At 36.5% G+C, this 13119-nt stretch overlaps 1 protein-coding gene across 1 annotated transcript in view; it reads right to left on the reverse strand.

The window, feature by feature from the left end:
* The window catches only part of LOC117173070, a 43692-nt gene extending 37112 nt beyond the window's left edge, over window positions 1–6580 (reverse strand). Inside the window, exon 1 of the mRNA XM_033361448.1 lies at window positions 6398–6580. The gene's annotated coding sequence lies outside the window, so the exon portion shown is untranslated. The remainder of the gene's footprint in view (window positions 1–6397) is intronic.
* Between the last annotated feature and the right edge of the window lie 6539 nt (window positions 6581–13119).

Consider the following 13119-nt stretch of genomic DNA (forward strand, 5'->3'; position numbering starts at 1 on the left):
AATAAAAATAAAAACTAAATAATATTAAAGAACTATATATAGACAATATATAGAATGAAAATTATAATTAATAATTTTAGAATTAGTGGAAAATATATGAAAGCGTAATATAAATTACTCATCGATTTATATTTGTGGTATTTATTAAAACAACCGAGTTTTGCAAAGTTATAAATGTAAAATTGTTTTAATTGGCAATTTACTTTCAATCCAAATGGTTCTTGTCCAAGCTAAGTTTACCATCAGTGCGCCTCGAAGGTGTGCCGAGAGTTGCTTACAGCGCTCCAAGTGGCTCTTGGCAAACTATATCGATTTGTGCTTTCTACGGGGAGCGGTGGGTAGAGGGGAAGTGACTTTTTTCGCCGGACGCGCCATCTATATTTATGGCGGGCAACTAAGCCCGCACCGCATTTACGTTTATAATATCTTTGTCACAGCACATCCCCTTTCGAAGGGACGCTTTAAACTTGGAAATTGGGTTCGATTTAAGCCCCAACATAAAACCTGTATTCATTGAGATTTGGTTATTTACTACAAAACTATGGTATATATCGCCGAAACAGCATCTCTTTTGCAGATTCTTATGAGGTTAAGTATTAACGAAGATAAATTTTACAAATCAAAGTTAATACTCTTTTTTATGTTCTTTATGTTTTCTTTTATATTCTTGGAATTGCCTATCCTCCCACAACCGAACTACATCATCCACAAATGTACGGATGAGGACCTCTCTGCGAAGGTTCAAAAGAAGTTTTCTGGTGCCGTTATATAATCATTTGCACTAACACTAATTCATCCTAGTTATCACTTGAACTGTCACTTTTTATTAAAAGAAACGTCTAATAAAGTTTGATCATTTGCAACATCTAGAGCCATCTCAGCCATTTCAACCTTGAAGAAGCCCGAAGCAGACTCGGTCAACTCAATAAGAGAAAATGGCGAATTTGTAGAACATGGCAGTGGGGGATGAGAGGCAGCGGGGGGAGTCAAATTAGTTCTCCTGCCCATCGCAGATGGCCCAAATTGGTGTGAAAAGCGCGTGAGCGGAAAATTGTTTGTTGTCATTTGTTACTGTCACGTGTTGTCTGGTGCTATCGCCGTATGAGACCATAACCGCAACACGGTTTTTCGTGTGCCGGTATCACTTCAATGAAAAGGATTTCTTGAAAACGCAAACTAGTGTGGTTATAAAATATTTTAAAAACTGTATATCACAGGTCAACTCTGCTTCAGAAAAAATTAAAATTCATACGTATGCACATCCTAACTCGTCTCCTAATTATCTTTTTCTATTTAAAATACAAAAATAAAAGCAAAATTAAGTAAATGAGAAACGTAAAATGAGAAATTGAATGATACTTATATTTAATTTTTTATTTTGCGTTTCTTGTTTTCTTAACTTTGTCTTTATTCATTCTTCTTTCTTAAATTATTTTAATAGTCAACACATCTAAGGAAGGAGTATGCACATGCATTCTTCTGTAGTTCTCCTGCCCATCGCGGATGGCGCAAAATTTCGCCATTTATTTCCCACGTAGTTGACCGAGCCTGGCCCGAAGCTAGAAACACGAATTAAGTGATCGCTACAGTTATCAGGCTGTCAGCAATGGCACTGTCACCACTTTCCGAACGCATAACAAATCTACTGGCAGTACTAGGGTCAGGGTTGGTCAGTTACGCGTAATTCGAGTATTTTCTACGTATAATACGTTTTTGGCGTGATATACGTCGAAAACAGTAGAAGACTCCTGTAAGTTACGTTTTCAAGATGGCCGACTTGCAAAACCAGGGTCATCAGAGGTCAGTATTGACAAGTATATAAACTCTTTTTTAAAATATAATATAATTATTAGGAATTCTGCAAAAAGGATTATAGTAATTGAAAATAACAATTATGCCTGGGCTGGGAAGAAATACCCAACTTGATGCAAACTCCTGTTAAAAAAACAAGAATCCAACGACCAAATTTGGACCACAACGAACAAACAAAAACACAAAATCCTATTATAATTTGAAAAAAAGTTTTTCGGATAAAAATAAAACAGAGGAAAGAAAAATGAGAATCCCCTTCCTTTCTTTCTTTCGTTTTTTTATTTTTATTATCGTCATATTACAATAAAATAACATTCAAAATAAAAATGAATAAAATTTCATTACCAATGTTTCGGTAGTCGTACAGTACCATATTACCATTTCTCATTTTTCTTTCCTCTTTTTTATTTTTGTCCGAAATTTTTTTTTCAGATTACAATAGATTTTTTTTGTTTCTGTTTATTCGATTTTGTATCAATTTGATTCTTGGCCGTTAAATGGAAATTTTTATTTGGATTTTAATCTAATTTAAGTTTCTTAAATTTTGATTTGGCTGACTGGGACTGGAGGTCATTTCTATAATATTATGTATTTTAATCAGATAAGAGTTAAACATGGTCCTGAGATATTCTGAAATGTTAAATTATGGTGTGATATCATTTAAAATTAAGAGGCAGTATTCTCCAGAAAAGGTTTTTGATTGAATGCAGAAGAAATAATGTTTCAACTAAAAAATTTTTTCCATGGACAGCAAACTTCGAGATTTTTCTTTTCACAGTAATTTATGTAATAGAAAATTTGAATACACTTTAAACAATTTTAAATTCTCACTACTGAATTTATTTATGAAAGATGTTTCAAATCATGTTAATTTCTAAAATCAAAAATTTCTAAAATTAGAAGTTTGTTTACAAAAAGATGAAATTATGTATATTTTGAAGCATCAGATTCTCCTCAATCAAAGATTTTTAAGCAGTGATGCAAAACATGATAACAAAATTTTTAATTTGATTCATTAGAAAACTAATGTTCAAGAGCAAAATTTTAATTTACATAGGATCTTTTAAGAAGGAGGTAAAGATCCTGGATTTGTGAATTTGACAGATATTCAAATTCCTGATTCAGTTCCAGATATTCTCAGATTAGGTCAAGGTTTTAGTAACGGTGTGGTAAAAAGTAAGGCAAAAGAAATGATGGAAATACTAAAAGATGTTGAATCAAATATACAAAAAATTCCTATTTTGGATCAGCAGGATTTCCGAAACAAGGTCTTACACTTGTCAAAGAGCTTTGTTGAAAAAAATATTTTGCATATCAGTATTATTGATCTTAAAATTTCAAGGTTTCATGATGACGAAAGAGTTTCTTAGAAACAACCCTGATATAGTTTACATGAATGCTGATAAAGGCAGTGTCACGGTGTGGCCTGTTTGCGAATTGAAATGTTCGTCAACATACTCTAGGGAGTGCGGCAAGAAACTCCAGATTCAATTTTAATCTTAGGTAACGCGTAAATACGAAAACACGAAAAGATGTTTCAAGTATTAGAAACCTCGTATATAAGCCTAGGTAAAATGCAGACTACTAATGATATATGATGATTACACCTAATGCGATGCTCTCTCTCTGTTCTGAAGTTAGGTTGAGTTTGTTTGGACTTCTACGCAGTACATAATAAATTGCGTCTTAAAGCGAAGTGTTTATTTACTTAGTGAGTCATAGGTCTAAATTTAGTATCATTAATTATATGTGGTGCTAGTGAGGCCAAATGTAAAATAAACTTTAGACTTGTTTATACTTTTGTTTGTTTACATGTGTCAATCATCGAGTGATTCATTTTGTGACTCATATCCTGTAGGCGGAGCGAAATGACCTAATTTTTTATTGGTTAGTTTATAGGAAAATTCCATGACATCAGCAATGTAATTGGTTCTTGGCCGAAAAGAGGGAATAAGTCTCCTCCCATTTGTTGATTATAAAAAAGCATGCACAGCTAAAAAAGGGCAGATTTGTTTGTCTGTTAACTGGATAGCACGACTTTGAATCTGTCACTTTGAACTTAGATAATTCTGTGATTGTTTTTAATAAATAAATGACTTAACCGAAAACTTGCAATGCGACATGTTTTGTGATTAGTTAAAGCACCCGTGAACAAATCAAAATAATAACTGTTAAATAAATCTAGTGATTCAGTAAACCTAAATAGACCGTGGGCTCACAACATAAATGGGAAAGTGATACGGATAAGGCCAATTTTTACATGAGATGTTCGTCTGATGATGAGGAACGTAAAAATGGGTGCCTGGCAGGTGTGAGCGGATGTGTTTACCTGTGGCGACCTACCAAAGGTGCGAATTTTTGGCAGTTAACTAACGTGACTCGGATAAGGTTGAAAATTGGTGTACATGTAGGGGCTGACATTAGAAATAGCACCTGCGCATTGCCAGGCACTTACCTGGATGCAAAAGTGTTGCCAGGCGGCTTCGAAGTCGCCGGACATTCAGGTGAAATTTCTTGAAATTGATTTTACAGGAAAAAGTTTGAAACAAAAGTTGGCCCACTTCCTGAAATGCATATTTTCATTTGTATATCATTTTTTGATAAAATTGATATATTTGAAGAAAGCATCGATTAAAGAAATACCATAACAATAAAAAGCCCTTTTTATTGACAAGTGATTTTTTCGAAAATTATTAAAAGACAAAAGGTACTCTATTACAGGTATACTTCAAGATGAATAAGAAGTATTTGTTCAAAATGTTAATATTTACCAAGTTATTCGCATTTTCCCTTCTTTTTCCCATTTTTATTATCACCTGCTGTATCTTTAGCAATTTAAAAGAAGGTGTGCTCAAAATTAGTACACGAATAAAGTAATTATTGTGCAAAGAATTGGCGTCAGCCACTTTTAGTTAAAACAATAACTTATTCTGCTATAAATAATCATAATCAGTGTCACGTTCTCAGCTTCTGATTATCGTAGAAAGTTGTAATAAAGGTGAATAAGATTATAAAAATTAAACAAAAAAATCGCTTTACTTTAAAATATCCATTATTTATTATTGTTAAAGTTTATGTTTTGTCGTCGAGATACGTTAGATCTTTATTATTGTGACGAATGTCAAGTTTCCCAGACCCAGCATTAAATAATAAATGTAGGATTATTTTAGGATAAATGATTGAATGGAATGAATATGTAGTTAAACGATAACTAATAGAATAATAAAAAATAACAATGTAAAAAATAGAACTGGCTAGATTAAGGAAAAGGACTGCAAATATTTGCAGTATGGATAATATTATCCTTATCAAAGTAGAAATTAAAGAATAATAAACATTTATGAAACGTGAGGGAATGTAGGGTCAAATCCAAAAGGAAATTCATTAAATTAATAGTGTAAACAATCAGGGTGGTCGAACTGTGAGAATGGAATGAGAAAAAAGTATGATAAAATAATTATTTTATATCTTTTCAGAATAAGTCTTTGATGTCAAAGTAGATTTACAAATAACTAGATTATTAATTAGGACATTTATGTACCGCGATTTGAGTAGTATAGTTTATAGGAAAATCATAAATAGGAATACTATGACCGAATGTTTAAAGAAGGGTGTAAGATGTCGAGAGAATTGTTATCAAGTTACATCCTGCGAAGAAATCAGTCGCCAGTTAGGGACAGTCGTAAAATAATTCGGGTAAGCGAGTTTAGGTCATCCTCGTATGACACGTGTGGATCTAGAGTGAAGTGTAATTGGTAGAACTGTAATTAAATAGCAGGAGAAGCAGGGGCGTAGGAACGATTTTTTTCTTGGGTGGGCCCACCGAAAAAATGTTCAAAAATATAAATTTAAGATAAATATTAGGTTTATTTTATTATTAGATTTAGTGATTTGAAGGGTGTGCGGAGCCGAATTATCGAATTTCATGGGCGGGCTCAAGCCTACCCAACCAACACGGCTCCGACGCCCCTGAGGGAAAGGGTTGCGCGAAGGATTACGCGAGGGTCGCAGAAGCTCACATCGATCCAGATTTCGATCCGCTTCCGAAACTGAAACTCTGTCACTCTTCTCCGCGAATTAAGTCATTTGTGAACGTAGAGTTTTTTCGGTTGTTCAAATGATTAAAACTGTCAATAATCGGACTTAGAATATTTTCGGTTCCTTCGATTGCATTAGCTGACATACCTTTAGATGTAACAAGTTTGCGGTTAGTTTAGCGAGAATACCTGTTGGTATTTCGGATTATGAATTTGATTTAAAATTCGTTTCTTAGAATTTCGATTTTCTTTTATGATCTTTGTGAATAAACTGCCTATTTTTGAATTTATAAATTTATTGAGTTACGATTTATTTAATTTAAACCTTTGGCAAGTAATTGAACCTGAATTTAGTATTAATTATTATACAATGTTGGTGGATTAGTCAATTTCATCATGAATTTGGCGAGAGGATTCTTCAATCTGTAGTGGAAAAACAATTCATGTTCTTTTGATTCATTTAATTGATATTATATTTTTCTAAAATAATTGATATCCTAAAATTTAGATAATTTAAATTTTCGCGCTTGAATTAGTAGAAACGTTACCTTGGCGAAAAAATGGAGAGAGAGAGGGAACTGTGAATTGTCAACCGAGTGAAGAGCGCTCCCCTGATAAGAAGTTATGGCACGCCCTCTCGTGCTGGGATCGTAACTAAGGCGTAGGATCTCGGGAATATGGTCGATGATGAGTCATTCACCCTGGACGTTGGTGAATTCGGCAAACCCTTTGAAGTGACGGCTCATCCCTTACTTTCGTGGTGATGTTATCATTCTCCGAGACTTGACAGGTGGTAGATATGCCATGCAACAAGCGTACGTTAGGTATAAATAAACAGTTAATAATTTTTGATGAGTGCCCTGTGGTCGATACTTCCGTTCTTGGCCGTAGTAATGTCGTTCGCGAATCATTAAATGAATCCCTTTTTAAAAGTTAGAGGTAAATAAAATTTACCCTGCCACAACTCCGCCCTACTTGAATCGGAGCTTAAGGTTTTCCCTTTCACCATTCAACAAGCGACCAACGCGACCAGAGCCTCGGTTGATCCCTGCAAATGCACTCATCAAATCTCGATTAGAAAAATAAAAGAAAGGAAATAAGCCTAAATCATAAGAGGTCATAGCAAATCATAAAATAGTAATAAGGCGAAAATTTAAGGTCCCAAGACGAACCCAAAATCCTAATAGAAAAAAAAGATAGCATAACCCAAAACCAGTATAACAAGCAAAATAATATAGATGAAACCATAAATCAGAATAAGGCAAAATAAAAAGAAAAGAAGAAGTGAGCGAAAGCATGGTTTAGGAAGGTTAGGCTGGAGCTATGGAGTGTTTTTAACCCGGTATGATCTTGCACGTGGTACAAAAATCGTCGAACAGTTACCTTAAACCTGGCAGCAACTCGGATCATCCTAGCTCGGCTCGTCTCGCGAATGCTAAATATTCCGATTAAGGTCGTTTAAATAAAGTAAGAGCGTAATTCGCATGGTTTAAACAAAGTTTTTATTTCACCAGAAGAACATTACTCGAGAAGAAGAATAAAGAGAGGAAAGAAAAGAAAAATATGAAATTTTATCAAGAATTACTGTGAATTCGAAACACCTCTCACAAAAAAAGGTTATTTTGATCGATGGGATAACGGTTCACAATGCACTTTAGTATCATAATTAATTAACACATTAACGAACAATCAGGTCGTAAATGGACCAGTCAAACATTCGCACACGGACGCAGATTCATATTTTTAAAAGGACACTAAGCCTTCATTAAAAAACATTTCTGTGTTGAAATGTTGTCACAAGCTTATACTGCCCAACATGTCAAATGCATTTTTGGTTAGAGTTGGATTTTTTATTTGATCATTTTTGCACGGGACTGTCCCGGTATATATCATCAGGCACGGACGCATTTTTATAATGCAATCAAGTGATCTGATGAGAGCAGTCTGTCCAGACATATTGGAAAAAGCCTGGTTTTTACTCCGTCATTGACGGACTGGGTTGCAGTCAAGTACACGATGGGGGAACCTACAGCTTAAGGTGGGTTCCGAACCACCAGAACCTCGGTAAAGGTACATTGAAGAATTTCTGGAGGTACCCGATCAGGGATCGAACCCCGGACCTCTGAGGTGAAGTCCGAGTGCTAACCAACTGAGCCACCGAGGCTTTATTATTGTTTTAATAAGACGTGCTCTTCGTATTTTTCCAATAAATTTTGACGAACAACATTTGTCTAGAGAGCACGTTTTATGACTTATTGACCCATTACTCTCAAATAACGGAATATTTTAATAGCAAGCTTCTCGCATCCAAGTGTTTATACAGTTTTTAAAAAATTTAATTCAAATTATAAATACGAAGGCATTTTAGACCGCTTTATCCTCGCAATTTCGTGAATAACCTAGAAAAGAGTAGGCATTCGCCGAGTGGTAATCGTGGGTCAAGGCTTCTCAATTCCCTTCAACCCACCAGCCAGATTTTTATACAAATAATTGTACAGGGTGCGGAATCTAAATGCGTTCGATAGAAATACTGATTAACTTGAACAATTCTCAAAGATTTTGAAAAACTATTTATTTTTATCAAATTTGAAGGTTTACCATTTTTTCCATTCAGTTTTCAAAAACAGCCTCGATTAAATGACCACCTTTATTGCGAATACAAAATTCAGTTTTTTTTCTGGCATTTTCCATGACATTTGCCAGCATCTCGGGAATATTGTTCTTAAGCTCGTCCACAGTCTTCGGTATGTTGGCATACACTTTGCTTTTCAAAAATCCTCACAAGAAAAAGTCCGATGCCCTTAAATCGGGCGATCTCGGTGGCCAATCAATACCTTGGCGATACGCACGCTGTGTTGCACCAACTGAGCGATTACATTTAATGAACATTTTCACTATTTCCGCGCGTTCTGTGGGCGTGAACCGATTCATGGTTAAAATTGTAATGCAATAACCTTTTCAAAATGTGTTCCGATGACGCCAATCTTTTGAAATCTGTCAAAGTTATTCAATATTTCCATTCACCACATTTAGATGGCGCACTCTGTATAAAACTAGTCAATTTTACAACTTATTACGCTCAATCACTGTGTTGTAAATAAAACAAAAATCCAATCACATCGAAAATAAACAAAAATCTAAGAACACTTAAGTTAAACGGAAAATAAACGTTCTTCCTTTTGGAAAAGTGTTTCGACTTTCAGAGTTATATGACAGTATTGAATGCACACGTCAAGATGAATTGGCGGTCCTATTCAATGTGGCCCTTAGGGCCTGGCCACGGCGAGACCATTGTCGTGGGCAGCTTGTTGGGCCAGAACTTGTTGTTCGGCCAACCTTGGCCCCTCCTTACAAATTTCCTGACCCCGCCCTGTTCGTAAGACAAAGTTTTGAGTTATTATCTCGTCAATGTGCTTGTTGCGTGGGAGCAGCGGGCGTAGTCGAGCTGGGCTGTTTCCCACCCGACTGACCGTTACTATTCTGGCGTCCATTGCCCGTACCATTACCGCCGCTTTCGCCCTTCCTATCATTTCTACCCATAGCGTTACAGTTGGGAGCCTTACTGTTAGCCTCGGAAACATTTTCCCTCGTTTTAACGGACGACACTAAATCATGTTCGCTAATAGCCGTGGAACTATACTTCGAGGGTTTCTGGGCCATTAAATCGCGGTATGCGAACTCCTGTAGGAACGAACTCTCGGGTTTAGGGGGCGGTTTATAATATTTAATGGCCATCCACTTCTTCTCCCAACCTCTAACGAGTCGCGAAAGTTCATCGAAGGCCCGGTAGTGATAGCGACGAATTACCCTATGAAATTCAAGCCGGAGTCCCCTATGAGCCTAATCCAACTGCTCTACCATCGACATCTCATTCTCAAGTAGGTTGATTAGACCTTCCAGGTTAGTTAGGTAATCGTCAATACGCTCATTTTTACCTTGGGCCCTAGAATAAATCTGTTCCCTAAAGCGCTTCTCGAAATCATAATCGCCAAATCGGTATCTAAGCGCCCTCTGAAATTGAACGTGATTTTTAGATCATTTAAATGACATACATTCTAACAAGACTGGCATGGCGAGCAAAAGTTCTTCGTAGGAGACCTTAGTTAGTCTAGTGCGATTCGCATTAGAAAGTCTTCGGCGCTAATTTTTCCGCTTCCGTCAAACGTTATCTTCCAATTAGGGACGATTTTCCCGAGGTCTCTAGAGTTGTCCAAACGTCGTCGTGACAGAGTGGCACAATCTGATCGCTTATAGTTAGCGCTTTCGCGTTTGAATTCGTCGTCGAGTTCTAAATTATGCCCTCTTGGAAATTCCAGATCCAACAAATAACGGTGGTCGGTGTTCGGATAACTGCCTCAACGATATAGAGGGGATTCACGCTCTCAGTATGTTGGTCGATCAAATCGGGCATCCTCCCGAGGAGTAAACCTACTGGAACGTGCCCCAACCCCCTCGCCAGCGTGTCCCGCCGAAATCTCGGAGTCCGTAGAATCCTCAACCCTAATCGTTTCTGTAAGAATATTCCGTTGGGGTGTGAATCTCGGAATAGTACCGGTTCGGACTCGATGTCGCCCCGACTTTGTGACCGAGACGCCCGGACGATGAAGTGAGTTTAGGTTCGACTGGATCGCACGGGAATTCAAGATGGTATGAGGAACTATAGTTATATTTAGAGGATTACATCGAGTCGCGCTTAGGAAATTCGGAGCTTCGCGGCAATTATTTCCGACAGGGGTGTCTTGGGGAACACTACGCAGATATAACGAGCCAGTTTGAGCTGCCTCCGGTAACTTTAAACTACCATGTCTGGAGTCCTCTGTGTGGATGGTATGGGGAATGCCTGGAAAATTTAGCGTACTTCTGCAGGTATTTTCGGGCAACCTAAAAGCGTCTGGAATTGGGAAATCATTGTCTATTGGGAGAGAAGACCGATCCGCGAATTGAAATGGGCCCTGCAATCCGTAAAAATGAGCGTAATTAAACGAAACTCCCACATTTTCGGGGTGAAGATCCATTGGCAGAGTCGTGAAGCTTTCGTGGGGTGTCATGTCCGTGGCAGAGGACTGACTAGTTACCGCGATCTGCTAGGGGTTCAAAGAATTTGTCACACGTGTGGCCGAGGTGGTAGTACTAGTAGCCGTGACGATAGTGTCCACGGTTAAGGTCACCGGGCTAGTAATGACTGCCGAAGGCAATGATCCATCTGATGGTAGATCATCCTCCTCCCCATCAGTCACGTCCGTAGTCATCGAGGTAACGTCCGATGCGTGGGATGACATCCCCTTGTATAGCTTCACCCTCTTCCTTAAACGCGATCATCTCTCTCTACGCGTACCGGAAGCGTCCAATTGCAACGACTCTAACGCTTCAGTCAGCTGATGATCGTTTAGATCGTACACTAAATCCTTAAATTCCCGAAATGTATAAGTTTCGGCTACCGAGTCCAGAAACGCCATTTTTTATATATAATGGTTACCACCAAACGTAAAAAAACGCGCGAGACCCCTTTCAAAATCAAGATCGCGCAACATTCTGTCCCTTATGTAGGCAAACAACAACTAACGATGTTGCAACGGTTAGGCAGAAGGAACGGTAACGGCTGAAGCAGGGTAAGAAAAATATACCATGCTAGGATTTTCCATGGGATTCCCTCAAGTCAAAAAAATAGGGCAATCATAATCCGAAATACCTAGCAAAATCAACCGGAACTACATTAAAAGTAATACATCAAACAATTCAATCACAAATACATTTGGAAAATAAATCAAATCAATCACAAGTAATAAAAAACAGAATATATGGCACTTCAAGCTGCCCATAAACAAACGGATAATCAAATAAATCAGTCAGGCGCTCTGAGCAGCCCGAGGGGTGGGAGTTACTTGGAATGACTAAACCCAAATCTAAAAACCTCGTTAAGATCCATTAAAATCTCCACGCAGAGAAACTTTGTTCCGGTATTTGAAGTTGTTAATTTAAATCATGAATCGCAGTTTTAAAATCTCTTGTTTTATTTTTGATCGTTAATTTAACTTTTCACTCGGAAAGCCAATTAAAGTTAATTCAATTAAAATTAATTACTTGAAATCAATTAAAATTAATTAAGACTTAATACCAAACTCAACTTGAGCCGAATTCGAGTTAAATAATTTAAATCCATATTTCGAATTATTAATTCCGAATTTCAATTTATTCAATCAGAGTTAAAGTTTAATTCAGATTAACCACTTCAATTCGGAGTTAAATTTTGAATGATCTAATTAGGATTTCATTTTTCTTTTAATTTGTACCATCCTGGGCCCTCGCAGCTGCCAAAAGATAGCGTAATATTAAATTAGGAAAAGTCAATCACTCTAATTAATCTCAAATTCCGCATTTATCAATTTCAATTAATTTTAATTCAATATAACCAATATGTTTAATATATACCATATATCCATGAATCCAAAATTAATAATCAAATTAAATTAAACATCCCGATGTACACTTGATAAATTTGTCTTTGATTCGGATGAAATTCAAGACCTTTGATTCAAATTTTGGTTTAATTAAAATCCCAAATTCAAGTAAAAACGATTCAAATCATTATTTCAAGTCGCTCAATCACATCTAAAATTCAAATCATTGAACACAAAATCCCTAAATTACGACTCGTTTATTTTAAAAATTGTTAATAAAATCTTCAATCAAAATCAACGGTAAAATATCACCCCAAAATCTCAATTTGTGCGATTTAAATTTGAAATTAATTAAATACTAATCAATTTAATTCATTAACTCTAAAATAAAAATTTAGAGTTTCAACTTCTTTCAATGTTCAATTATTTAAATTGTCCCCCCTCCTAAAAACCCGGAAGGCCATTTCACCTCGATAAATGGCAGATCGGTGATTTTAGAATATATACGTATATGTATATGCTTGCACATGTACATATACGTATATCATCGTTTAAATTTGGGCGCCAGCCAGGCCCTTAAGATTGGCCATAAATATAAGAAAATTAGCGAAAGAATTACCAGAAATATTCTCAAATACTAGCATGGCAATAAAAAAAGGGAAGAGCTAGAAAAACCAAGATTATTCGCGAACAGAAAGTCTAAAAGAAAATGGCTAGGGGAGCAAGGGATCTCATTAAAGACTTTAGGAAAATCTCAGGGGGTGGTTCTTTAGGTACGAGGGTAGTTCAATAAGTCCTTAGAATGAAGTATAAAAACAATTTTTTTGGGTAAATTTTTTTTTATTTTTCAACATAATCTCCTTGGAGCTCTA

Source organism: Belonocnema kinseyi, chromosome 5 (genome assembly GCF_010883055.1).
Source record: "Belonocnema kinseyi isolate 2016_QV_RU_SX_M_011 chromosome 5, B_treatae_v1, whole genome shotgun sequence".
NCBI lineage: Eukaryota > Metazoa > Arthropoda > Insecta > Hymenoptera > Cynipidae > Belonocnema > Belonocnema kinseyi.